We start from the raw sequence: 26,490 nt of genomic DNA on the forward strand, positions 1-26,490 counted from the left end.
TCTGTCCCGGTCGCCCCTCTTCCAGGCCAGCTCTCTGCTATGGCCAGGGAGTGCAGTGGAGGATGGCCCAGGTGCTTGGGCCCTGCACCCCATGGGAGACCAGGAAAAGCACCTGGATCCTGGCTCCTGCCATCGGATCAGCGCGGTGCGCCGGCTGCAGCGGCGGCCATTGGAGGGTGAACCAACGGCAAAGGAAGACCTTTCTCTCTGTCTCTCTCTCTCACTGTCCACTCTGCCTGTCAAAAAAAAAAAAAAAAAAGATTTATTTGTTTATTTGAAAGTCAGAGTTACAGAGAGGTGGGTGGGGGTCTTCCATCTGCTGATTCACTCCCAGATGGCCATAACAGCTGGAAATGTGCTGATCCAAAGCCAGGAGCCAAGAGCTTCTTCCAGGTCTCCCACATGGTGCAGGGCCCCAAGCACTTGGGTCATCTTCTACTGCTTTCCCAGGCCATAGCAGAGAGTTGGATCAGAAGTGGCACAGCCGGGACTCGAACCAGTGCCCATATGGGATGCCGGCATGCAGGCAGTGGCTTTACCCATTTCACCACAGCGCCAGCTTCCTGACCCCCTCTCTTCTCCATTGCCCCTCCCCATCTCTCCTAGCTCAGATTCCTGCAGGGCTATCTGCTTTCTGCTGCTTGGACAACGGGATGCCTCAGGGGAGGAGGGTGGAGAAGAGAGAGTAGTTGTTGCTGTGCACTGGGGCTGTCCCGAAGCAGCATCTGCAGAGACCACTGAAGACTTCAAACTGCACCTGTGTGCACACCTGTGCTCACCTAGAGACCACAGGGCAGGTGCCTCCTCCCAGTATGCACCTGTGTGCTCACCTATGCTCATCTAGAGACCACAGGGCAGGTGCCTCCTCCCAGTATGCACCTGTGTGCTCACCTAGAGACCACAGGGCAGGTGCCTCCTCCTAGTATGCACCTGTGTGCTCACCTAGCGACCATAGGGCAGGTGCCTCCTCCCAGTATGCACCTGTGTGCTCACCTATGCTCACCTAGAGACCACAGGGCAGGTGCCTCCTCCCAGTATGCACCTGTGTGCTCACCTATGCTCATCTAGAGACCACAGGGCAGGTGCCTCCTCCCAGTATGCACCTGTGTGCTCACCTAGAGACCACAGGGCAGGTGCCTCCTCCCAGTATGCACCCATGTGCACACCTGTGCTCATCTAGAGACCACAGGGCAGGTGCCTCCTCCCAGTATGCACCCATGTGCACACCCTTCCCATTCCCCTCTTTCACCTTTGCAGGTGAGTAACATGTGGCTGGGACATAACGGAGGCTGAAAATTCTGTGACACTTAAACACACCCACAGACCCTCCCACCAGAGCTGTCTCGCACTGTGCTAAGCCTAGGTCTCTGCATCCTGCATGCTTGGTCTTCATCAGCATAGGAGGATGGGGCTGCGCTGCTGTGACCTCAGGAGAGCTGAGGAAAGCCTAGGCCTCAGGGAGGTGAGCAGAGAGGGTAGGGGTGCCCTAAGCACCCGCCAGAAGGCTGGACAGGCAGCAGAGGACACCTTCATTATCCCAGCCACCAGTCTCACTAGTCACTGGGTCCTGGGACCCTGGCAACAAGGGGCAGCTTAGGGTGGATGAAGCCCAGAATGGAGGTCCAGGACAGAAGGGGGTGAGGTCAGAAACCTCAGGGGCAGGGGTGGAACCCAGAGAGCCTTCTCCCTGCTTCCAGGTCTGGGAGAGTGGTTAGCAGGGGTACAGCAGGATCCGGGCAGCTTGAGAAGCCCCCAGGCCCACCAAGTGCAGCCCCAGTGCTAGCCGTTCCCCCCTCTCCAGCAAGGCATCCACAGTCCTCTCTGCAGACAGGGCCAGTGAGAGCCCAAGTGGGGAGGGGTCCACTCCTCTTCCCCTGCTCCTGCTCTGCCTGAGGCACAAGCCCTGCTGGCCACAGGGACAGCACCTCCCCTGGCAGACATGCAGGCTGGGTTCTCAGCTTCCCCTCTCCTTGTTGGTGTAATGACCAAAACAGGCCCTCCTAGAAAGCTGGACCAAGCCAGGAGTGACCACTCAGGGTTACTGTCCTCTCTCTCTGAGGCTGAGAGGTCAGAGACAGCAGGGGTGCACGGGGAGACGAGGCGGGGTGAAGACAGCTAGGTGGGAACGTGTCAGGGATGTGCAGGCCCTGACTTTCTCAGACCCCGGTGCCGTAGTGTAAGGGGCAGGGCAGGACTAGACACCTGGATGTGAGGGAAACCAGGCACTGGACAGTGCTGAATGGGAGCTGCCTGTCTCTCCCCCACCCCCACCCCCACCCAAGCCCTGCCCAGAGCTGACAAAAATGCCTGCATGGACACATCACCAGCCAGCCGCATGTCTGTGCAAGTGACAGCCTCAATGCTCAGCCCACTCCCACCTCCGGGACAGCTGGGGGCCCAGCCCCTCTCAAGGCCACCCTGTGCCCCTCCCTGGCCCAAAGGCTTACTGTGGCTCCCATCCTGGCCCTGGCGAGGCCTGTGGGCTGGAATGGGGGCCTGGGCTCACAGGGCTGCAACAGCAAGGAGCTCACACAGGACCAGGTGTCCTGCAAAGAGGGGCTCCAGGTCTGGGGGTGGCTCTGCCTGTTCAGCTGGAAGAAATAGGGCTCCTGGCAAGGCCTAGGGACCCCCAGGACTCTGCTCTCCCCCCTCCCACTCCACCCCTCCAGGCCTGCCCCTCCCCCATGAGACTCCTCCCTCCCCCAACCGGCCAGCCTGCTCCTCCTCTCCAGGCTGCATAGTCGCCAAGCTTCTCAGCTCCTAAGTGGGGCTCTTGGTTCTTTACGAGCCTCCCACTCCATAAAAGAGATCTCGGCCGAGCTGTCCAGAGCCCCTGGAAGCAGCTGGCCCAGCCTCAGCCTTGCAGGCTCTGAGGTGTGGGGTAGGCGAGGGCTGCCTGGGAGCGTGGGAAGAGCTGCGGGACTGCGTGCAGGAGCGCCATGGCCCTGCGCTGCCCAGCCTTGGACGCCCGCTGAGGCCCTGAGGTGGGAGGCCAGGACGGGCGGGACAGGCCCCTGGTGGGACCGGGCCTCTCCCAGGACATCCTGAGGGACTGAGCAGGGTTGGTCGACAGCACAGCCTCTGATTAATAAAAAGTTTGATGGAAATTTCATATGTTGACTGGGATCCTAAACATTTTCCAGGCACATCTGGCAGAGGCTGGAACCGCCTGTTTATGTTCACAATGAGAACATTTTTTCCAGCGCGTTCTCAGTGATTGTCTCCTTCCGAAGCAAGCAGGAGCAAGCAGGCCTCGGGAGGCCACGGGTGGGGCCCTGGGCTGCGCCCACCCGCCCTGGCCCACCCCTCAGCTGTTGACGCAGACACCAGAGGCTGGAGAAGGAGCCAGGAGCCAAATCCTCACTCCACCCGTGGGGAGGGGCCTGGGCCAGACACTTCCCTCACCCCACCCCCATCTGCCTCTGCCTCTGCCTCTCTCCTCCCTCCCCAGGGAGGGGCTTCCTGCACTCTGTCAGTCTCACAGGTGCACAGCCCTGGGGACAGCTGGGAGGTGAGGGGGCTCCCAACCTCATTCTCATGGGGTAGGGGTTGGGCTATAGTCCTTGGTCCCTCATCCACGGAAGTGGCTTCATCCAGCTGTACCATCCTGAGCCTGGGGCCTCCAGGCACCCCATTGGAGGGCTCTGTGGAAGGAGACCCCCCCCAGAGGAAGCCCAGAAGGGGGAAGGAGGCGCCCACCCATGGCCCATCTGAGGGGAAGACAGGTTGCTGTGTAGCCAGGGAAAAGGCCTCCAGTGGGGTCAGCACCCAGCCGTCACCAGGCCTGCTGGGCTGGGGGATGGGGCAGGTGGGCTCAGCAGAGAGCTATGCTGAGCAGCAAGCGCCACAGCAAGTCCTCCAGCCCCTCCAAGTCCTGGGGCAGCTGGTAGACTGTGTGAGGAGCCCCACGTCTGGGCCCACCTGGCCCCAGGCCCACCCTGGAATGCCACTGCCATCGTCTGCGGGGTCAGGGTTTGGAGGCGGCTGGTGGTGGTGGTGCAGCCGTGCCAGCTGGGGCTCAGCCCTGCCCCGCGGCTGCACCAGGTCGCTGTGTGTGGTCCTGTGGGAGCCTCGTTTGTTTTTCTTTCTTTTTCCCTCCTCGTCTTTTTTAATAAAATGCGTTGAAGCAGCAGGCAGATACCACCTCCGATGTCCTTACAAAGTGAGTGTGTTTTGTGTGCATGCATGTGCTGCTTTGGGTAATGGGCAGAAGGCTCTGCCCCCAGCCTGCCTCACAGACCACAGGCCTTCTAGGCAAGGGGAGGGGCGCAAGGCCTCCAGTTGGACCTTGGAGACACTTTGCACACACCCAGGGGAGCCCAGAGCCCCTATGCCAGTGGGAGCCAGACTGGGAGGAGATAGGGGTGTGGGGCAGCCCCCCACACACACCTCCCTCCACGGGGGCAGGGCTGCCAAAGGGTAGGGCAGCAGCCTTCACTCCCGAGCATCCTGCCCCCGCTGGCTAGTGGCTGTGTAGAAGGGACATGGCAGGCTTGCAGTGTGGACAGTGGTACTAGTCTGGGCCCATGTGGGGCTCAGCTCAGCACCTGTGCATTTGCCGAGCATCACGGCCCCACATGGAAGATGAATCCATGGAGCAGCCCCCCCCCCCCGTCCAGAGAGCCAAGAAGGCCTACGCTCTAGCCCCTGGCTAGCAACATGCCACAACCCAGAAAGCTAGGGGCTCACAGTGGGGGTGCCCTGCCTCATACCCTGGTGAGTACTGGGGCTGCGTTATCAGGTGTCATCCTCCAATACTGCATCCTGGAGGAGCCCACCAGCTCTGATAGGGCCTCCTCCCTCACTGGGTGCTGATAATGGTATCTGCCAGCCTGTGCAACCCTGGTACCCAGCAGCCTGGGAAGGGGGCTGCTCCTTGCATCTCCCAGGAGGAGGCCCCCGCCAGGGACCTGCAGGGGTCTGTCAAGCCGCTTCTGGGCCTAGGAGGCAGGGGTGCAGTGAGAGTCCTAGCTATTCCAGCCAGCAGGGTCAAGAGCTGGCGTCTCTCACAGAGCTGGCTTTCTCTGAACCAAAGACCCTCATCCGTGTCTGGCTACCTGCTGGAGAGGCCCCCTCCAGGACTCCAGTCACTGTGGCTCCCATTGTCCCCATCTCAGACCAAGTCTTCACCCACCCCCTGCCTCCTGACACCCCTCCCTCAGGCACAGGATAGCTCCCACCCCGGCTGCTCTAGCCTTTCCCTACTCCTCCTGCTCCTCTTGCCCCACCCTGCCCTACCTCAGTCTTCACCCCACCTCTGGCCACACTGCCCAAGATTTCCTGAAGTGCCAGCCACTGTGTGAGGGGGAGGAGCCATGGTTCCCGCCACCTGGAGTGACCCCCTTGTCCTACCATGCAGGCTTTTCTGGGGAGGGCCTCTGACCCTCGCTGGCTGTGGCCTCCCAGCTCCTCTCTGGTCACAGCCCCAAGGGACACCTCCGGGTTCTGGGAAGGCAGTCGGTCTCCCCCAGGGTCCAGGGTGCGGGGAGGGACAGCTGGGGACTTTGGGGGCCCCTGGTAGAGGTGGGTGCCTCCCAAGGGAGGAACGGAAAGAAGAGGGAAGAGGAGGCAGCAGGGGCTTGGGTACAGAGGGGAACCAATTGGACCAATGCTCAGGAGGCCCTGCCCACAGCCCCACCACAGAGCCTCTGTCCCCAGCCCATCCTGCTGGGCTCTGGACTCAGTGTGGGCTCTGTGTTGGGTCATGGGAGCCGTGAAGCTTTGGGAGATTCAAGCGTGCCCAGGGTCAGGAGTGGTTTCAACCTTCGTCCTGTGAATGGCCAGCTGCCGTTTTATGAGGCCACTCGAGCAGAAGAACCAAGGTCCCAGCCAGCAGCCAGCACCGCCTCGGCAGCGACACCCAAGTCCTTCAAAGGCAGCTCTTCAGCTCACTGCTACCTTGAGAGGACAGTGGCCCTGCCATCTTGGCCCCCTAGCCAGACCTCCAGCCACTTGCAAATCCTGAGCTTCGGGGGGACCACAGAGGCAGCCAACAATGCCTGACCAAGAGCTGTCGGGTGTGTGTCTGCCGCCGCCGTGGAGGTGGTCCTTTTTATGCAAACAAACCCATTCCCAAGTTCTCCAACAGGTGATTCTCCAGGACCCAGGGGTCCTCTACCATCTCTTCAGTGGCCTGGTCCAGGCCTCCGGAGGCATGCGGGCACATGCACGTGCACATGCGATGTGCACACACATGGATGGATGCCTAGACTATGCTTCTGAGAGTGGACATGCTGAGTCTGTGGTGCCAGCTGCACGACTGACTCATGCCCCTGCTAGGGTGAAGGCTCCGCATTTCCGTGGCAGGCAGAAGAGGGTGGGGCATGGCCCTGTCCCCACGTCAAGGGTGCAGATGAGCCACAGATGCTCTGAGGCCCCACAGCAGCACCTGATTCCCTGGACACAGGCCTCAGGCCAAAGAAACAGAGGCTGGGCTTCCCTGCCAAACCTCTGTGGGCGGAAGCCGCTCTTGGCCCTACCTTGTCCCCACAGGGCCCCTGTGTCTGGAGGTTGCCACCTGTCCCTGTCCACCTACCCTCCCCAGAGCCCCTCAGCCAGACTGTGGCCCAGCCATGGACAGACAGGGAAACGAGCCTGGGAGCCAGTGAGGAGTGCCCCACTGCACATGACCCTTCTGAGGGCCTGACTGTCGCTCCCCCTCTTCGCGGAGGAACGACACAGGACCCTGCGCTGTTCTTTCGTCTGCTCGGCCCTCCCCGGGTTTGCTGCTGGTTCTTCCCGGGTTGGCTACTATCCCTTCCACCTCCGTGGAAGGGCAGTTCCCCTGGCCACATTCCCCACTTCCGCAGGGGAGCGGCACACCGCCGGCCGGCTCTCTCGGGGGCTGCACGGGCTCCCTTAGATGTTCCCCATAGATGTTCCTGGTGCATGCCGTTTCTCTCCTCCTTTATAGTCCTCCTCCGCCAATCCTAACTCGGCTGCCCACACGCCGAGTACGCTGCTCTCCTCCAATCAGGAGCAAGTCCTACAGTTTATTAGTTGAACTGGAGGCAGCTGTGTGGAAGCTGTTTACTTCTCTCCCAGCGCCATATTGTGGGAGAGCAGATGCATAGAATAAGTCTTAATTCCAGTAACTCAGTCTAGTCCGAGCTTGCTCCCCACACCTGACTCTCACCTCTAACAGGACGGGAGCCAAAGCCAGGTGGGTCGGGGGAGTCAGGGCTGTGGGGGCTGCCGCAGAGGGCATACAGAGAAAGGCCTCTGCCCAAGTCAGGTTCACACACACACAGAGCAGGCGTGCTCAAGCACACAAGCATTGGTGTGCACACACGGACACACGCAAGTGCACCTGTGCACATGTACACATGACTTTTGTACACACACACCCACGTGCATGCATATACACACATACCAACATGCACGAGCCCTTGGAGCTCCTGGCCTCGGCCTTCCCAGCCTGGTCGTCCTCCCTTTCCCCGCACTCAGGCCAGCTTTGTGGGAGGCACAGGGAGGCAGCCAGCAGCTGGGCCCCCGATCAGCTCCATGCCTGGCTCCCTTCAGGACTGCTGGGGCTGGCGCACACGTGTGAGAGGCCCAGGGACCCCCTGTGCAGGCACACGGGTGGACCCAGCCCTGATTTACAGCAGGACTCCCGCACATGTGTCAAAGACGCCGTGTTAAGCACCAGCATAAAAATAATATATAGGTTACCGCAACGTTTTTATGACCTTCACAGCCCTGCCCTGGAATGCCGGGATCCGGCAGGTGGAAAAACATACGTTTCTGTGAGTGTAGCGCAGCCCAGTGTGGGCGGGGGCTCTTGTGGGACCCCGCATCAGTATGGAGCTGGAGCAGTGTGGGATCGTGAGTGCTCCAGAGCCACGAGGACCTGCTGGTTAGTGGCAAGGCTTGTGCACCCTTCTCAGGTCCTCTGCACCTGCAGTCTGCCCAGGATGTGTCTGCTGGGAGTCCAGGAAGACAACTCCTCTCAGGGCAACAGCAGAGCTGGCAGAGGTTAGTGGGGAGGCCTCGGACCCCTCCTGGCCAGCGACATCGAGGATGCTGACGTCAGATGTGCTGTGTGAGAAGCAGCCCCACATACCAGCTCCTCTGCATCTCGTCAAGGGGCTGCAATGCCGGACCCACAGCAGTGCTGTCCCCACGGTAAGGGGTAGCCACTCCACCCAGGGTGAGGGCACCTGGTAGGAGCAGTGCTGCCATGAGGGTCTGGCCATGGGAAAGGAGAGAGGCCCCTCCAGCTTGTGGGGGACCTTAAGCATCTTTATGAGCTGGAGCGGGGGATGCACAGGGCGGGAGATCTGTAGGCTAGTACCTCCCACCCAGCAGCAGCCCTGGGGAGTGGTGCCTCTTCCTCTGCCTTCTTCCTTCTTCGTCTCCATGTCTCCACATCCCCATCCATGAGGCAAGAGTGTGCCCAGTAGGCCTGCGAGCCCTGTGGGTCTCGGCCCAACAGCTAATAAAAGCAGCCCCTTCCCAGCTGAGGATGGGAGCCCCTGCCTGCTGTATCCTCTGTGCTGTTGGTCCCTCTCGAAACCCTCCTGGACAGGCCAGAGAGAAGCTGGAAGCAGAGCTGCAGGGTCAGCTCAGGCCTGGAGCCCCGAGGCCCTGTTGGCCAGCAGGGCAAAGTATCAGTGATTGGCAGGATTTGGAGGTGCTCCCCATGGTGGGGATCCCCCCAGGTAGTGCCCCCATGGACTTCTGCCAGGTTAGAGGTTTGGCCTGGATCCCACAAAGGCGGGGCTGGATCTGAAGGTGGATGGCTCAGGGTATAGCCTGGGGAGGCAGAGTCTCTGCTCTTTGGATCAGGGCATGGCTGTGGGGCACAGGGACCCACAGGAAGGGGACAGGGTGGACACTGCTAGGGAAGGGGCAGAGCAGGCTTCCCATTGGAGTCCCAAGGACCACATCTGGCCCAGGCCTGGGGACTCACTGAGCTGCATTCCTGACCCTTGAGGCCCTGGGTAAGAGGGAGAGGGCACCCATCTCAGAGGTGGGAACCCCCCTGGCCCTCTCCTCCCAGGCCTTCCCTTGGCAGGGGCAGGGCAACAGACTGGGCCCACATGGCTGAGGGGTAGGCAGGCTGGGGGCTATACCACTGCCAACCACAAGCCTAGGAGCCTTGGTAAGCATCAGGCCAGCAGAGCCCAGCAGACAGGCTTGGGTCAGGGCAAAGGTGCTTTTGGAGCCGCGATGCCCACTGTGTTTGCAGAGATAGCCAGAATGACATTGCACAGCCACCTTGCTCCAGGGGTGGAGGCCCCCGTGGACTGGGTGGATCCTTGTGACATAGGGGGCTAGACGGGAAATCAGAGAGGGACAAATAAGCTGAGAAATGCCTCCAGCCTCTGCCTCGCCTCAGCCCTCTAACCCCATGCCTTCACATGCCTATCCAGCACTCCCACATTCCCACCATGCACCTGAGTCTCCCCAGAACCAGAAAGGAGCAGGTGCACACTGAGCTCCACAAGGGGACGCCATAGAACTCCCCCAGAGTTACACAAGGTCTCCCAGACCTCAGCCGTCTGCACATTCAGTTATGGCACCGCCCCCACCCCACAAAGCAGACCACTGGATGGGAGAGCCCCCTTGGTGTGCTTGCCTCATCGGGCAGCTCTGCTCCGGCCCTCTCGTGGCAAGTCTCTCTGCCTGGAGTTGCCTACACTCACATCTAAATGTACACTCACTCCCCCACTTCAAGTAAATCCTGCTCCCATTTTTGCAGTAACTTATGTTCCTGCTCTGCCTGCAACACAGCTGGGAACACATTCCCAGATCCTGGTGTCTCCACAGCTTGCAGCAGGTATGGTGACAAGAAGGGGTGGCTCCGCTCCCGCCTGCTCCTGCCCTTTCTGTCTCCATCTCTTTCTCCTCATTTCTCTACCTCTGTCTCCCTCTCCCACCCACTCTTTTAGCCCAGCACCATGCTGTCAGCTCTGGGCATCTGGGCATCCTGCTGATCCCAGGCATGGGCCTCCTGGCAGGTGTGACTAATGAACAAGTCCCTGGCTGCCATGAAGCAGACAGATGGGCTGCCATCCCATCGGGACCCAGGTCAACCAGGGCCGTGGTCATACAGACTGAGGCAGGGCTAGGGCCAGGGCTCTGAGGGCCCATGGCTGCAGGAGAGCCAAATCTAACCCTGGAGGCCAGGCCAGCCAGAAGCCAGGCCACGGAAGGAGCAGGCCAGGACCCACTCAGCCCTGCAGGGAGGTTGGGAAAGAATTCCGAGAATCCGAGGGGAGGGGGCAGGCAGGCATGGGGTGCTTTGAGTTTGCTCTCCTTCCTGCTTCTCTGAAGTCTGCAGAAGCAAGCTGCTGACCTCTGGTCCCACAGCCCATGTCTTCTCACTCAGATGGGGCTGAGGGGCTTCTCCACACACATATGTGCACCCACAGTGCATGCACCCACACACATGTGCAGTCCCTGCTTCTTGGCTGGGTCTGCAGCTGTGAACACACGTGTGTCCCTTGCTGCTCACGGCAGCACGGGGCACAGAGTGCTTTGCTCACAGACGTGGTGGACAGAGGTTGGCTCACAGCTCACATTTGCCCAGGAGCCCACATCAGCAGCCTCAGCCATGAGGAGGACCCTGAAGGCTTGGAGGGTGGGGCCTCGGGGTCTGGGCAGGAGAGGGACCAGGCCTGTCAGCCTTCCCCGATGGAAGCCGCTGTCCACCAGGACTCCGGGATCACTGTTTCCACGCACGGGGACATGTGGAGATTCCCTGGACTTGCTGCCACGCCCCCTGTTAGAGAAAGAGCTGCTGGAGACACGGATGGGGGCAGGAAGACGTGTCTGTCAGGGTGGCTGCCATAGGGCCTGCCGTTGGGAAAACTCTGGGCTCCTCTCCAACACAGCTGGGCAAGCGGGATCACGCCAAGGAGCAGCGTGGAGCCCCTGGATGGGGACAGCCAAGAAGAGACCCTGGGGCCGGGCGGGGTCCTGGGACCCGATTGATATCAGGGGTGGGCCTTCTGGCTGAGCAATGACAGGACTCTTGCTAATACGGTACGATGCAGACACAACCTTGGATGCTCAGAAGCCAGGGCTCTATGGCAAAGTGGCCTGTGGCATGCCCACAGCCAGCAGAAGAGCCACAGAGATCCAGGTTCTGACCCAGCTTCCTGCTAATGCTGATGATGGCTTCCGCCTGGCCCAGCTGGCGAGTGAACCCACAGGTGGCAGATCTCTCTGTCCCTGTCGCTCTGCCTTTCAAGTTGATGAAAAATAAATAAGCATTTTTTAAAGTTGAGGCTGAGCCCAGCTGTGTTCCAGGGGATCTGGCCAAGGAGAGACCCTTTTCCCTCCGTGTCCCACCCCAATCAGGCCCACTGGGTTGTTCTTGCTGGGGCCATGAGTCAGGAGGCCCAGGCACTTCCTCCGCTCTCAGTTGTGGCCCTGGGGTCCTGGCCAGATCTGATGGGGGCTGAGCTAGGGCTGCTGCTCAGCACCAGGCCCCACTGGGAGGCTCGCTGGTCAGAGTGACCAAGGTCTAGCTCCCCCTCACACTCCAGGAGCAGGGCCTGGGCTGCCCAGCAACTCAGAGAGAGACAAAAAGTTGTTTGTCTCAAGCAGGGGTGGAAAGAAAGGGCCAGAAGGTTGGGGCCGACTGGGATGCCTCTGACCCCTCCCATGCTCATCTGCCTGTAGCTTCAGCTGGCTCCCTCCTGTCTTGGGGCCCCCGTTTCCCTGACTGGGTATCCTCCCACTGCCTGTCCACTCTGCCTTTCATGCACTGAGCTGTCACTCATTGACCTGTGCCAGGCCCCAGGGTCCACAGAGCAGGCCTGGAACAGGAGCGTCCAGGTGCAGGTGTCTGGTTCTCCTCCCAGGAGGTGTCCTCAGAGAAGGTAGCCCAGGTGAGGGGCCATTGAGAGGGTCTTTTTAAAAAAACTGTATTTATTTATCTATTTGAAGTTTGGAGTTGGTGGCGGGAGAGATCTTCCATCTGCTGGTTCACTCCTCAAATGGTTGCAATGGTAGGCACTGGGCGAGGCTGAAGCCAGGAGCCAGGAGTTCCTTCTGGGTCTCCCATGTGGGTGTAGGAGCCCAAGGACTTGGGCCATCTTCCACTGATTTCCCAGACACATTAGCAGAGAGCTAGATTGGAAGCAGAGCAGCTGGGACTGAGACGGAGCCCCTGCTCAGAGAAGGGAGCCCCGGCCACAGGGATCCTGGTCTCCCGGTGTCTCTGGCTGAAGCTGAGTGCCGCAGGCCCCACTGTGAAGCATTGGGGGCGAGGGGCTGCCAGTGCAGTGGGCAATTCTGTATTTCCTTGGCACTGGAGCATGGGGTGAGGGCCAGGAGAGGGAAATGTGAGGGGGCCTCTAGGGGCTCCAGGCTATATTGGTGTGTGGGGCTCCTCCTGCAGCCTCCCGGGCAGTGGGGAGCTCCCTCCTCCTGGGGCAGCCTGTGGCTCTGGGGAAAATCACTCCTGGTGTAGTCTGCCCAGCTCCCAACAGTACCTGCACCTGGTAGATCCAAGGCCATCTGTCCCCGAGGCTGAGCAGCCCCAGGCTTAGCTGTTCTGGGAGACATAGGCCCCCTGTCTGGTTCAGCCAGACTCACAGATACCTAGAGAAGGAAGGGAAGAAGGAACAAATGAAGCGATGGACAAGGCCGGCGCCGCAGCTCACTAGGCTAATCTTTCGCCTTGCGGCGCCGGCACACCAGGTCCTGGTCGGGGCGCCGGATTCTGTCCCGGTTGCCCCTCTTCCAGGCCAGCCCTCTGCTGTGGCCAGGGAGTGCAGTGGAGGATGGCCCAAGTACTTGGGCCCTGCACCCCATGGGAGACCAGGATAAGTACCTGGCTCCTGCCTTCGGATCAGCGCGGTGCGCTGGCCGCAGCGCACCAGCCGCGGTGGCCTTTGGAGGGTGAACCAACGGCAAAGGAAGACCTCTCTCTCTGTGTCTCTCTCACTGTCCACTCTGCCTGTCAAAAAAATAAAAATAAAAAAAAAAAAAGCGATGGACAAGCAAATTAACGAGTGAGTAAAGAAACTGAGCAAGCAGATTAGTGCTTGGTCACTCATTCCTTCTGCAACACCTCCTGAGCACCCAGAGTCAGGGCTCTTTCTTGAGGAGGGGCCCTGGAGACAAGACCTCCAGCCCAGGGCCCCAGGCGTGCTCCTGGGTCTGCTCCCTCACCTGTGGACTCTGAGGTGACCACCACTGGGTGTCCCACACCATAAGCCTCAGTTTCTCCACTGGAGTTCTGCAAGGCCCCAAAGGGGTGTACACAGAGCACAAGTGCGCAAAACACACACATGTAAGGGCACCATAGGTGGACACATGCACACAGCACACATGCATGGACACACAGAACACACACATGTACACACATCCACAGGCACAAATATCACATCCTCTCTGGGTCACCTGCACTCTTAGCATGCAGTAACATACAACCTTGGGCCTGCCACACTCACTCACCCATAAGAACTTAAAAATTCTTCAGGCAGCTCCCAGGGGAAGGACCCAGCACAGGAGAGGTGCCCTGTGCTTCACAGCCAATGCAGTTGTGTTGGAGACGTCTGGGAGACCTGCCCCAGGTAGACCGTACTGTGCATGCCCTAGGGCCAAGCCCTCACAGGAGGGGGCACAGGGGACCCTTCCCACCCCTCCACAAACCATATGCTCTGAAGAAGGCCAGGCCTGATCCTGCTGTGGAGTCCTGTGGCCACCGTTTCCAACGCCTGGATGACCAGTGTCCCAGGTGTGGTCTCCCCAATCCCAGTGCCTAGTCTGACCCCCCCCCCCATGCCTTCAGCCCAGCCTGGTGCCTCCACCTGCAAACACCAAGCTCATTCCTTAAACCAAAGAGTATTGGGCTACACTGGGATAGGAGAGGGATCTGGGGAGGGAGGGGATCCAAGGAGCCAGGGAGCAACAGAGGAGGGGAGGGCAGAGTGTAATGCTGGATGTGAGTGACTGGGTCCCAGGTGGCCTGGCCCCCTGCACTGCTAACGTAGGAGACCATGAGGCCCCTCCTGGCCCAGAGACTGGGTGCGTGCCCTGTGAGAGTGGCAGACCCTCACCTGGACCACCCCAGGGGCAGCAGGGCTCAAAGTCCCCTCTTCAGGGCCCCCCATCCATCTCCTTGGTTTCCCCTAGCCAAGCATCAAGTGCAGCTGACACTGGGCTGTGTCTGTCCCTCTGTCCCCTCTCCTGTGTACCTCCCTTGTCTCCCTCTGGGCTGCCTGACCACGTGTGGGGTTCAGGGCAGCGTTCAGCAGCTCCCATAATGCTCTGTTTTTTCACTCTCTTCATCCACGGCCAACCCCTGGGCCACACCTCCATCCTGCCCCTTCCCATGCCCTCTCAATGACCTTGATTCTTGGGACAGCAGCTGCCTGATCCCCACAGAGGGGCAACAAGACCTGCACTACAACTCCCAGGTGAGAAGAGCCCAAATTCTCAGGTCTTTCCTCTTCCTGCTGATTACAGAAGGGGGTCCGAGCAGCCTGCCACCTGCATGTACCTAGGGTTAGGGTTAGGGTCTGGATATCCGCTGTCCCACAGGGCCCCGTCCCCTTGCCTCCATGGTGCCCCCTCAGCGACATGTGTCCCCTGCATTTCCTGGCCAACAACAACCCTCTCCAGAGGTGGACGTAGTGGAAGGAGCGTCAGGCGGGGACTCCCCTCTGCTCCCGGCACAGCCACGGAGTGCTGGCCCTGTGCCTGCTCCTCCTGTCTATCATAATCAGGCTGCAGGAACCTGTGCGGCTGTGTGGGGCCAGCAGACCCTGGTCTTCCCTCCTTCTGGCCCCAGGGTGTGGCTGGGGTGGCCGCCAAGGGCCTTTGCCCCAATGGTTTCCCCCGGGGGCTACTTGTGGGACTCTCGGTCACTGCAAGGCCTCTGCTGGCAGAGTCCCAATTGAAGGAGGCCCTGGTCCAGCCTTCCCATCCCTCTTGGCCAGCACCCAGGTCCCTGCACCAGCAGAGCCAGATTTCATCCCCGGAATCTGGCAGCACTCAGTATTTACATCAAATGCCCCACCCTGTCCTCTGAACCAAGGCTGCTGGGCCTCCCTCCTGCCCTCTGCTGGCTGCCCCTGTGCTGCACCCAGGGCCTGACCACTTCCTCTCCCCTCCACGCCCCAACTCCAGCTGGAAAGACACTAGGCTCTCTTCCGTCAGCACACCCTCACCCGTGGCCTTGTCTTCGAGACTTCTCAGGCACCAGTGCAAAAGTTCCTGCCCACAGCGGCCCCAGAGGTGCCTGCAGGGGGAGAAGGTTTGTTTGGGCCCTGCTGATAGGATTTGGACCTGCAAATGAGAAGGCCACAGGGTCCTGGGGTCTTGGTGGGTGTGGCCATAGGACACTGGCCATAAGGACGCTGCCACGGGGCTGCCATACGGGGGCAGACGAGTGGGCAGGTTGGTCCCAGGAAGATGTCAGGAAAAAGGAAGGAGGCCGGGTGGGGTGAGATGGTGGGGACCAACCTGGGGACAGAAACTCAAGAGAGAGGCCTAGGGGGCCAGCCCATGGGGGCACAGCTCCTGACTCTGACTGTCGTGCTCTCTCTGGGGCAGCGGCTGGGGTAGGCTCTAGGAGCAGGGGGTAACAACCGGGGGAGTGGGCTGGGCTAGAGGCAGGAAGAGGCCGGGACAGAGCGCGTGTGCCCTGTGGTGGTGGGGTGGGGGCCTTCATGCTGGCTCAGGAAGGGAGAAGGGCAGAGGCTGCCTGGGCAGGCACAGGCCTGGGATGGGGTGACAGGGGTGGGGCAGTGTCGCAGCCTGGCTCACCCAGCCTGAGAAGCCACCGCAGCTCCCCCACCCCCCAGGACTACAGAGAGGCCAGGCAGAGACAGCATGCAGCCAGCCGGGGCCCAGGGCGGACTGTAGGCCTCGCTCGATGGCTTCTCCTGCCTGCAGGGAACACCCAGGACAAGCTGCTTGCACAGGAGCAAGACTTGCTAGTCGCAGGGTCTTGGAGGTTTGCTCTTTAAGATCGGAGCCCCCTGCTCCGGCGCCTGCTGAGCCTGGGGGATGGCAGAGGAGTACAGGAAGGGTCACGTGTTTGCTGGGAAGCAGAGGAATGCCCTGGCCAGTGTCGTCTGTGTGGCTGTCCTGGCAAGGCCACCAGGCTTCCATCCCAACAACCTCATGTAAGGCAGTCACCTCTCACCTCCGGAAGCCATGAACCCAGTGCCCACAGACACAGAATCTCATGCTGCCTCTGCGGAAGCCTGAGTAATATCCAAGCCCTGGTGCAGAGACCCCACCCTCCCTCTACCTCCCACGCCTTGGGACAGTGGGGAGAGGGCTGAGATCTGAGCTCAGGGAATCTAGGGGGCCCCACCCACCTTCCCTGATCCCCACCCCATCTGTACACACACTGTCGGCTCCTCTGCGCCCAGGGCCCCTGTGCTGTCAGTGGATTAGCCAGGACCAGGGCAGGTGGCACAGGGAGGGGGCTGCTCCCCAGGGGGCACAGCTCAGTGGGCACCACAGGAGGGCAGCCCCCTTCATGGGTGCTAGGTAGGGGAGTGAGCCACAAGCTGATGGCCCTGGGGTCTGGAGGGACACAACCCAGGTCCCGCACAGGCCCTGGCCTCCGTGTCTGTGGGGTGGCTCCTGTCTGTGGGCCTGGGGAGGGGCAGGGCACCACCAGGTGCAGCTGGCAATGGCGGCCTCGGCAGTGCTGGTGCCCATGGCAGTGTGCCTTGCATGGTTCAAGGGCAAGCTCCAGCTGTTCCAGAGCCTTCTGCCTGAGCAGAATGGGCCCTGGATGCCCTGACCTCTGGGCTTGCAAGTCAGACCCTGCTGTCCCCGCCTAAGAATCGGGCACCTGACACTTCCTGTCTGGGGCAGATCCTCTGAACCCCCTCACCCTGTCCTTCCATCTCTAGGGTGCAGGTAGGGACATGACAGGACACACAGCTCTGCAACAGCTCACCCGTCTCTGCGACAGCTCACCCAGCTCTGTGACAGCTCACCCGGCTCTGTGACAGCTCACCCAGCTCTGTGACAGCTCACCCAGCCCTGTGACATCTCACCCAGCCCTGTGACAGCTCAGCCTGCTCTGTGACAGCTCACCCAGCCCTGTGACAGCTCAGCCTGCTCTATAACAGCTCAGCCAGCTCTATGACAGCTCACCCAGCTCTGTGACAGCTCACCCAGCTCTGCGACAGCTCACCCGTCTCTGTGACAGCTCAGCCTGCTCTGTGACAGCTCACCCAGCTCTGCGACAGCTCACCCGTCTCTGTGACAGCTCAGCCTGCTCTGTGACAGCTCAGCCTGCTCTGTGACAGATCACCCAGCCCTGTGACAGCTCACCCAGCTCTGTGACAGCTCACCCAGCCCTGTGACAGCTCAGCCTGCTCTATGACAGCTCACCCAGCTCTGTGACAGCTCACCCGTCTCTGCGACAGCTCACCCGTCTCTGTGACAGCTCAGCCTGCTCTATAACAGCTCAGCCAGCTCTGTGACAGCTCACCCAGCCCTGTGACAGCTCACCTGGCTCTGTGACAGCTCACCCAGCCCTGTGACAGCTCACCCGGCTCTGTGACAGCTCACCCGGCTCTGCGACAGCTCAGCCTGCTCTGTGACAGCTCACCCAGCCCTGTGACAGCTCACCCAGCCCTGTGACATCTCACCCAGCCCTGTGACAGCTCAGCCTGCTCTGTGACAGCTCAGCCTGCTCTGTGACAGCTCACCCAGCTCTGTGACAGCTCAGCCTGCTCTATGACAGCTCACCCAGCCCTGTGACAGCTCACCCAGCTCTGTGACAGCTCACCCAGCTCTGTGACAGCTCAGCCTGCTCTGTGACAGCTCACCCGGCTCTGTGACAGCTCAGCCTGCTCTGTGACAGCTCACCCGGCTCTGTGACAGCTCAGCCTGCTCTGTGACAGCTCAGCCTGCTCTGTGACAGCTCACCCGGTTCTGTGACAGCTCAGCCTGCTCTGTGACAGCTCACCCAGCTCTGTGACAGCTCACCCAGCTCTGCGACAGCTCACCCGGCTCTGTGACAGCTCAGCCTGCTCTGTGACAGGTCTCCCGGCTCTGTGACAGCTCACCCAGCTCTGTGACAGCTCAGCCTGCTCTGTGACAGCTCACCCAGCTCTGTGACAGCTCAGCCTGCTCTGTGACAGCTCACCCGGCTCTGTGACAGCTCAGCCCACTCTGTGACGTGTCTGCTAGCTCTGTGACAGGTCAGCCACCCCAAGGCTTGAGGCAGCTGCATATCACACTTGTGTAGCCAAGGTCAGCTGGGATTGGCCAGGGGTGTGGCCGGAGGCCCTGGACAATGAGTGTGGGGCCCTGCAGGTATCATCGGGACTCGTGTGTGAGGGCTTTGCAGGCAGCAACCTGGAGGACACAGACTCGCCCTAGTCACAGGGTCAGTCCCACATGGCCTGAAGGCCTTGGGGACAGTGCCCAGAGTGGCCCTTACTGGACACAGCCAGGCTGGGAATGGTGGGGCCAGGGCTGACAACCCCATTTGACCCAGCCCCTGGCAGGGACTGCAAATGCCTGTGCCCCTCACCTGTTGCAGGGGGCAGCCAGCCTACCCCAGAACTCTGTGCTCATGACCAAGGACCCGGACCCTGGGGTCTCTGGATCTTGTGGGCAGGGTCCTCCTCGGCTCTGGGCACACCTGAGCGCCTCCAGGCTCTGCTCTGGCCGGCCGAGGATCCCTTCTGGGAGCTCAGCTCATTTCCCCAGATCAGAGTCCCCTCCCCCTCCTCCTGTCCCTCCCCTCTGAAGAACCAAGCGGCTGCGGCCTCCCCTCCCCAAACCCCTCTGCAGAAGGAGAGGGCACGCCCTGAGCGCCACGTGTGCGGCGGCGGCGCGGCCACAAGGGGTCGCCGCAGAGCGCCCGGCCCCACCGCTGCACCGACGTCACAGCCCGCCTCTGGGGCGCGCGCAGTACCCGGGCGCGGGGCCCTCTCAGTCCCGGTGCCGCCTGGGCCTCGACTCCGTGGGCTGTTGGGCGTGGAGAACGCTCCGGGTGCAGTGACCACTTGCTGGGCGGCCTTTCTCAGAGCCCTGGCCCTTCCCCTCCCTGAGGTCTGACCCCAGACTCCCTCGGTGGACCCCAGCCCAAATCTGAGTCAGGGGACCTTGCTGTGCACAGACTGAGCCTGCTAACCGCGTCCAGGCACCAGGTTGCCCATCCAGGGCCTTGTCCCTTTCCCGGGGAGGGCGTCCTTAAGCCGGCAGGGTGGGCAGGGACAAGGAGCCCACATCCGGGAAAGGCCAAGGTGGACAGTGGCAGTGATGGACAGAGCAGACCCTGAGCTGGTGGGGCAGGGGCTTCACCACTTGCCACAGGGGTTCCTGAGGCTCAGCTCCTGGAGGGCTGGCCAGCAGGAGGATGGGACTTGCCAGGTCTTGCAATGGAAGATTCCAGGCCCTGCTGCAGGTATCAGGATGCCAGGCCCCCGATGTCCTCACGTCATGGTCACTGCATTCAGCTCTGGGGGTCCTGAAAAGAATCCCCCAAAATCTGGCATCATTTTCACTCCTCTTCCCCATCTCTCTCCTCCAAGCTGTCCAGCTCACCCTGTGCCACACCAGCTTCCACGCCCCACACCTGGCCTATCCCAGCTGGGCCCAGAGAAACTGGGGTCTCCCAGCCCTCACCTGGGAGGGGTGCACCCTACTGTGACCTGGAGGCTGTCAGGGCAGAGCTGCAGGACGCCACAGGCATGCCAGCCGAGGTAGGTGTTTACCACGCTTCTCTTTTTGAAAGTCAGAGAGGTCTTGTATCCACTAGTTCACTCCCCAAGTGGCTGCAACAGCCAGGGCTGGGCCAAGCTGAAGCAGGAGCCAGGAGCTTCATCCAGGTCTCCCACGTGTGTGCAGGGGCCCAAGCACTTGGGCCATCCTCTGCTGCTTTCCCAGGTGCACTAGCACCTGGAGCTGCATGGGAAGTGAAGCAGCTGGGACATGGACCACAGTGCTGGCCCTGGGTCTCACTTTAAGTTCTGCACAGACGGTATCTGACGTGTGGCTGGTGCACCCCCAGTGGCCCAGCCAGCAGTGCATGCGACATGGAGGCACTGCTCACTGCTTCTGGGGGGTGTTCCTGCATCCACAAAAGGACCTCTGCCCTTGGTGAGGAGAGGGGTTTCCCAGGCCCTGCCCTCGGCGGCTGCATCAGGGTGGTACTCACACCTCAAACACTTGCTGCCCCAACAGTCCATGTGCCCTGCCTCCTGGCTGTCTTCTGCCATGGCTGGCCGGCAGCTCCGTGGCCACACCTGCATTTGGCAGGGTCTGAAGCTGCCCCTACTGGGGTCTCCTGGGTTCTCTCGCTAACAGCAGCCCTTCCTCACCTTCCACTGACTCACCCCTGCCCGTCCATGTGCACCGTTACAACACCTGCAGGAGATCCGCTGGCTTCTGGACCCTTGCCTCAATAGCCCCTCCTGGTCACAGCCTGTCCCATCCATCCGCACCAGACAGCTGTGCTCAAAGGTGGAAAGCCCTTCCCTCATTCTCCTTGTTAGGACGCCGCCCCTGCAGGCACCTTCTCCTCACCTCTGCTGCAGGACCCCCATTGCTGGGTCCTCCAGGCGATGAAGGCAGGGTGCCGTGGCAGAGTCTGGCCAAGGGTCATTCACAGCCTGTGTGGACGTGCACAGCAGGACCCTTGGCCACTGCCACACTCCACAGTAGCCTTGGTGGACCTGGTTGCTGTCCACATGGCTGGGTATCACCTCACTCACATGGCAGATGGCAGGTGACCTTGGCATCCCCACTGTCACTGTCACTGCAAGGGATCCTCTGGGGTCACACCATGGCTGACTTAATCAAAGCCGGTAGGTGCCAGGACCATCGTGTAGACAAAGTGTGTTCAGAGTGCGGTTTTACTTCTAACAGTGACGCCCTTGTTCCAGCTGTGCCTGGAGTATTTGTGGAATGAGTGAAGAGAAAAACTTTTTTTTTTTTTAAGAAAACGCTGCTATCCATTCCCTGCCCACTTCCCAGTCAGTTCCTCTCCCAAGGGCCTGGTCTTCCAACCCCCCACACATCCTCAAAGTTTCTCTGGCCACAGACCGGCTGCTGGCCTCCTGAGGCCACATACAGCACACTCAGCCCTTCTGTGTCAAACTCACTGAGTCCACTGGTCACCTGGCCTATCAGTACCTCTCTGGCTGCTGCAACGACTTTCACAGAAAAAAAAAAAAAAAAGGCAGGAGAGGGGCAAAAACAAGAAGGTGATAAGAGGGAGGTTGGGATTTGCTGACCTGAGACGTCTCAGAGCTGGGCATCAGCCTGGAGGTAAAGACGTCCACACCCGAGTCCGAGCACCGGGTGCGAGTCCTGCCTCTGCCCCCAGATCAGCTTCCTTCCTTGAGGCAGTTGACAGCTCAAGTGCTTGGGCCCCGGCCACCCACATGGGAAAGCCAGGTGGAGCTCCTGGCTTCTCCTGGCTGTCGCGGGCATTTGAGGAGGGAACCAGCAGATGGGACCATGTGTCTCTCACTGTCTCTCAAATAAATACATTACAAAATAAATACATTACAAACTGTTTGTAAAAATCTATAGCACACGATATTAATGTCTCAACACTGCTTTTTTTTTTTTTTTTTTTTTTTTTTTTTTTTTTTGACAGGCAGAGTAGACAGTGAGAGAGAGACAGAGAGAAAGGTCTTCCTTTACCGTTGGTTCACCCTCCAATGGCCACTGCGGCCGGCGCACCACGCTGATCCAAAGCGAGGAGCCAGGTGCTTCTCCTGGTCTCCCATGCGGGTGCAGGACCCAGGGACTTGGGCCATCCTCCACTGCACTCCCCGGCCACAGCAGAGAGCTGAACAGGAAGAGGAGCAACTGGGACAGAGTTCAGCGCCCCGACCGGGACTAGAACCCAGTGTGCCGGCACCGCAGGTGGAGGATTAGCCTATTGAGCCATTGCACCGGTGACAACACTGCTTTCTTAATACCCACCTGCTGTCCACTCCAGAGGCAAGGGCATTGACCACCTACTGCCCACTCCAGGGACAAAGGCTTTGCCTACCCCGCTGTCCACTCTAGGGGCGAGGGTGCCTCCTACCCTCTGCTCCAAGGGCGAGAGTGCTGCCCACCCTGCTGTCCACTCCAGGGGTGAGAGTGCTGCCCACCCACTGTTCACTCCAGGAGCGAGGGCAATGCCCACTCAGTGCCCACTCCAGGGACAAAGGCTCTGCCCACTCTCCTGTCCACTCCAGGGGTGAGGGCAATGCCCACTCAGTGCCCACTCCAGGGGCAAAGGCTCTGCTCACCCTGCTGTCCACTCCAGGGTGTCACAGCACAGCTGTGGTGCAGGTTCTGTGTCCCAAGGCCACAGTCCCCCAGTTTGAATTCACACAGGCTTGCCCTGCCTCCTCAGCCTCTATTCCGAGGTCTTTATTTTTATCTCAGCTTTGTTTTCCACAAGAATCCAGGCATCCAGGCCTCACTGCTGTCTGTTGTCTCTTTCTGCAGCCCGGTATCCCCTACCTCCACCCCCATGGGGCTGGGCAGGCCTGGCTGTCACCCACGTGCCCTTCCTCACACTGTAGGCTGGAGCTCTCGGCCTCATGCTGTGATGCTCAAGGCTGTGACCTTTTGTGGGATTCCCCTGCCTCACACATCTGAGGAAAATGAAATCCTGATGTCAGTCACCTGCACTGGACCCTATAGCACTGTCCACAGCAGCAAGGTGGAGCTGACCTAGGTGTCCACCAGCGATGAGGGCACTGGGAGTACCACCCAGCCATGAGAAGGACGGGACCTTGTGGGCCAGACACAGCTGGACAAGGGCTGAGAGTGGGGAGGTGGTGATCGAGGCTAGGACGGGGTGGGGAGCAAGGGACATGGCCTCACAACCGGATAGGGGAAGCTCCAGGGCCCCGCTGCCCACTCAAGGGGCCGGTGCAGAGCATGACCATGCATTGCGAGTTTCCAAGGAGCTGGAAAAAAGGGCCTGGGATGCTTTCACCAGGAAGAAACTGCCGGTGCTCAGCCTCAGGCATCCGCACAGGAACTTCACAGGGTGCCCCACCGACATGCACAATTTCTGTGTCTAAACAAAAATATGTCCACACTTTCCCAAGTCTTTATTCCAGTTTTTGTTGCAGTGAGTCAGGCTGCATGTGCATGGCCGGGCGGGAGATGACTCCATCTCTCCGAGGAGCTTAGAAGCTCTGGCTGCACAGCGGTCCGGCAGCAGCAACAGCACCTGGGCACAAGCCTGCAGCAGCCCCAGCTCAAACACGGATGTCCCTCTGTCCTGAGTCACACAGGCACAAGAATGGGTGTCGCTGTGCAAGCTCAGCCTTTTGCTTCTGCTGCCCTGGCCCGTGCAGCTCCTGTCTGTGTCCCGGCTCCAGCCCAGCCTCCGCCTGCATAGAGCTTTGCCTGCTGTCCCAGGAGCCCTCTCTCCAGAGGAGCTGACCATGACGTCCAGTCGGCCGTCACAGTGGCTGGAAAGTGGCCAGGGAGAAGCTGATCTCTTTTTCTCCAAGATTTCTTGGGCTACTTATTCCAATTTTCACTCAATAACCATTTTTTTTCATCCTGAATTGGACATTGTTTGCCTTCTTAATTCCTTCCTCATAGATGGCATTCTTTCGCAGATCTTCTAATGATGCTAAGGACACTTTACCTAACACTGTGCTCTGAGCCAAGTCTGTTCTTCCAACGTCGCCCAGGGTGTCCTGTGAACACGTAAGTCAAAACACACCTTGCTGCTGCCTAAAACCTGACACCTGGGAAGCAAGGGTGGAGGGAGGAAGATCAAAGGGGCAGCATGGACAAGCAGATGCAGTGCCCAAACCTCAAGTCCAAAACCCAAAATGCTGCACAGTCTGAACCTTGTAAGGCCGACATCACCCACCAAAGATGCTCAGCTGGCAAAGTCTTTGCAAATAGTCCAGAGTCTCAAAGCTCTGAAACCTGACGCACTCCCAGGCATGTCTCAGCAGGGATCCTCAGCAGGCACAACACATCATATTTTACGAGTTCACGTGGTTTTTGACAATACTGCAAGAAACGTGGAGTTTTCTCTATTGAACAACAATGTCAGGGCAGACGAAACCGCAATCAGAACCTTGAGCTGTCACCTAGGCGGGTGCCACATCTGGAGACCAGGCTGCCCCTGGGCACACCCTGGATCAAACCCTGGATCCAGGGAGGACCATCCCAAGGTGGAGGGAATTTCGTGGGGTGTCCCTGGGAGATGCAGTTGAGCCCTCACGGCCGGCCTGCTGCTAGAAAGTGGGAGTGGGGCCTGCTTGGCGAGTGACACTCACCCTCGGGTAAGATCCACTGAGTGCTCCCTCCCCTGTCCCCCGTCCCGGCTCTGTCCCCCCCCCCCCAGTCTGCTCTGGCAGCCGCACAGCCGCTCATAACCACAGCAGGAGCCAGCTACACCCCCAACCCCCACCGTTTCCATGGACGTGGGCCCAACACAAACACGTGCATGACTCCCCCTGCCAGCCAGGACCCCCCACCTCCAGCCTGGCCTGGGAGCAGGTTGGGTGGGCGGATGAGGTCATTGCCACAGTACTCCCCCCACCCCGCCCTGCAAGGGGGCAGTGTTTGTTTGGCCTTGTTTCCCTGGCAACCCGCTAGTCCCTCCTCTATTCCGGGGGGGGGGGCTGTGCCCATGGTTGGGGTGGGTGGGGGTTCAAGTAGAGCTGCCCCCACTGCCCTATGCCTGGCTTGGCCAGGACAGGAGTCTCCAGACCAGAATCTGGGGCCACCAGGAGGGGGACCGGGGCCATCAGCCCCACCTCCAAAGCTGATGAGGAAAGCAAGGCACTGGCGCTAGCAGGTGGGGAGGCAGGACCATGCAGCCTCCACGGGCCACCCCTAGGGAGCTGAGCCTGCACAGAGGTGGGCAGGGGCCTGGCTGGGGAGGGGGTGGGGCAGGTGCAGTGGCAGGAGGCAGGGAGGCCCAGCTGCACTGGATGTGCTGAGAACACAGACGCCAGGGGTGGGAGAAGTTGGTCACAGGGTGCAGCAGGGCAGTGCCCCAGCGAGGACAACAGTGGCGACCCCCTGCCCCGTGCCTGCACAGGCCCCCCTCAGGTGCAAGGCCACAGAAATATGCATGCACGGGGGTGTGCACATCAGTCTCTGCAGCAGCTTGGTGGGGGCAGGGAGGGAGGGACCCTGACCTCTGGCCTTTCCCCTCTTGGCCCTGGGCAGATGCTGGGTGCCTCCTGGGATGGGGCTCTGGAAGGCAGCCAGGACACCCTCCTGGTTCCTGGTGGTCCCAGAACCCCATGACACAGGGGCTGGGAACATCACACTTTGCACCTCCCCCCACACCCCCACACTGCTCTGTCCCTTCAGTCAGCCTGGAAGGCTACATAGCGAGGCCCCTGTGGAGACATTACCTAAGCTGCCTCCTGACCTAATCCCCTCGCCATCACAGCAGGGAGGGGAGGGCCAGTGGAGCTGCCACCTGTGTGGTATGCCGGGCCCACCTCTGAGCCCTCAGGGCCAGCTCTCGACTGGCAGGTGTCGCCAGGACAGACACCCTGGCCTCCAGAGTTTCCCCAGGGTCTCTCGCTGCCCCTGGCAGGTCTCCAAAATGTGTCGACCCACTCGGTGCCTGGGCTTGGAAAGCTGGGCAGGCCTCCTTTCCCCTGCCTCAGGCTCAGGTCCATTGGCTCAGACCTCACTCACCACATAAGGCCCTGCGGCTGGCCTGGACAGGGGTGAGCTGCAGCTTGGCATAGCCCCCCATGCACCCAACACAGACCTGGGTGGGCAGACACACATGTACCCAACAGTCCCAGGTGTGCACGCAGGCCTGCACACACACACACATACATGCATGTGGACACATACACTCATGCACCCAACAGACCCAAGTGGACAGACACACACAAGCATGCATATAGACATACACACACACATATGCACCCAACAGACCCAGGTGGGAAGACACACAGGCATGCATGTGGACATACACACACACATGCACCCAACAGACCCAAGTGGGCACACAGGCCTGCACATACATATGCATGCATGTGGACACACGCAACAGACCCATGTGGGCAGATGTACATAGGCCTTCACGTGGCCACACATGCATGCATGTAGACACACATGACACACACGTGTGGACACAGACACCCTGCAAGACTGGCCATACATAGACTGTCCACCACACAGGGGACCCTGGCCTGCAAAGCTGGGATGCAGGTCCAATGGAGGAGACCCAGGCACACCAAGAAGGCTCTGCTCTCAGGGTCTGCGTGCCCTGGCAGCAGGTTGGCAGCGCACAGGGACCTGCATGGTTTGTCCCAGACCGGGCTCCTGTAGCTTCAGTCACCCAGGAGACGAGGCCCCACCAAGGCCACCTACTCCCTGGCTTGGGTAGCTTGAAGCCACCCACCCAGCATCCCTTAGCTTCGAAGCCCTGTGCCTGGCTGGAGAGCCTGGGGCTACCCCTGGGCTCCACTCACCCCTCAGGGCTGGGGTGTGGTATCCGGGTCATGCAGGAGACAGTGAGAGTCCCAGCGAGTTCATTACAGCAGAGAGCAGACCACGAGGCAGCTCAGAAGACTGGGCCTGCAG

The 26,490-nt window shown here is 60.3% G+C and overlaps 2 long non-coding RNA genes across 2 annotated transcripts; one reads left to right on the forward strand and one right to left on the reverse strand.

The window, feature by feature from the left end:
* Positions 1–4,112: 4,112 nt before the first annotated feature.
* On the reverse strand, positions 4,113–18,740 carry LOC138850107 (uncharacterized). The gene is made up of 2 exons (XR_011389622.1): positions 12,447–18,740; positions 4,113–12,081 (listed from the first exon to the last, which is right to left on the reverse strand). It is a non-coding gene; the product is annotated as an uncharacterized lncRNA (long non-coding RNA).
* Positions 18,148–24,507, forward strand: LOC103346560 (uncharacterized). The gene is made up of 3 exons (XR_515887.4): positions 18,148–18,252; positions 19,479–19,649; positions 23,532–24,507. It is a non-coding gene; the product is annotated as an uncharacterized lncRNA (long non-coding RNA).
* The last annotated feature ends 1,983 nt before the right edge of the window (positions 24,508–26,490 follow it).

This window comes from Oryctolagus cuniculus, chromosome 6 (assembly GCF_964237555.1).
Source record: "Oryctolagus cuniculus chromosome 6, mOryCun1.1, whole genome shotgun sequence".
In the NCBI taxonomy this organism is placed as follows: Eukaryota; Metazoa; Chordata; class Mammalia; order Lagomorpha; family Leporidae; genus Oryctolagus; species Oryctolagus cuniculus.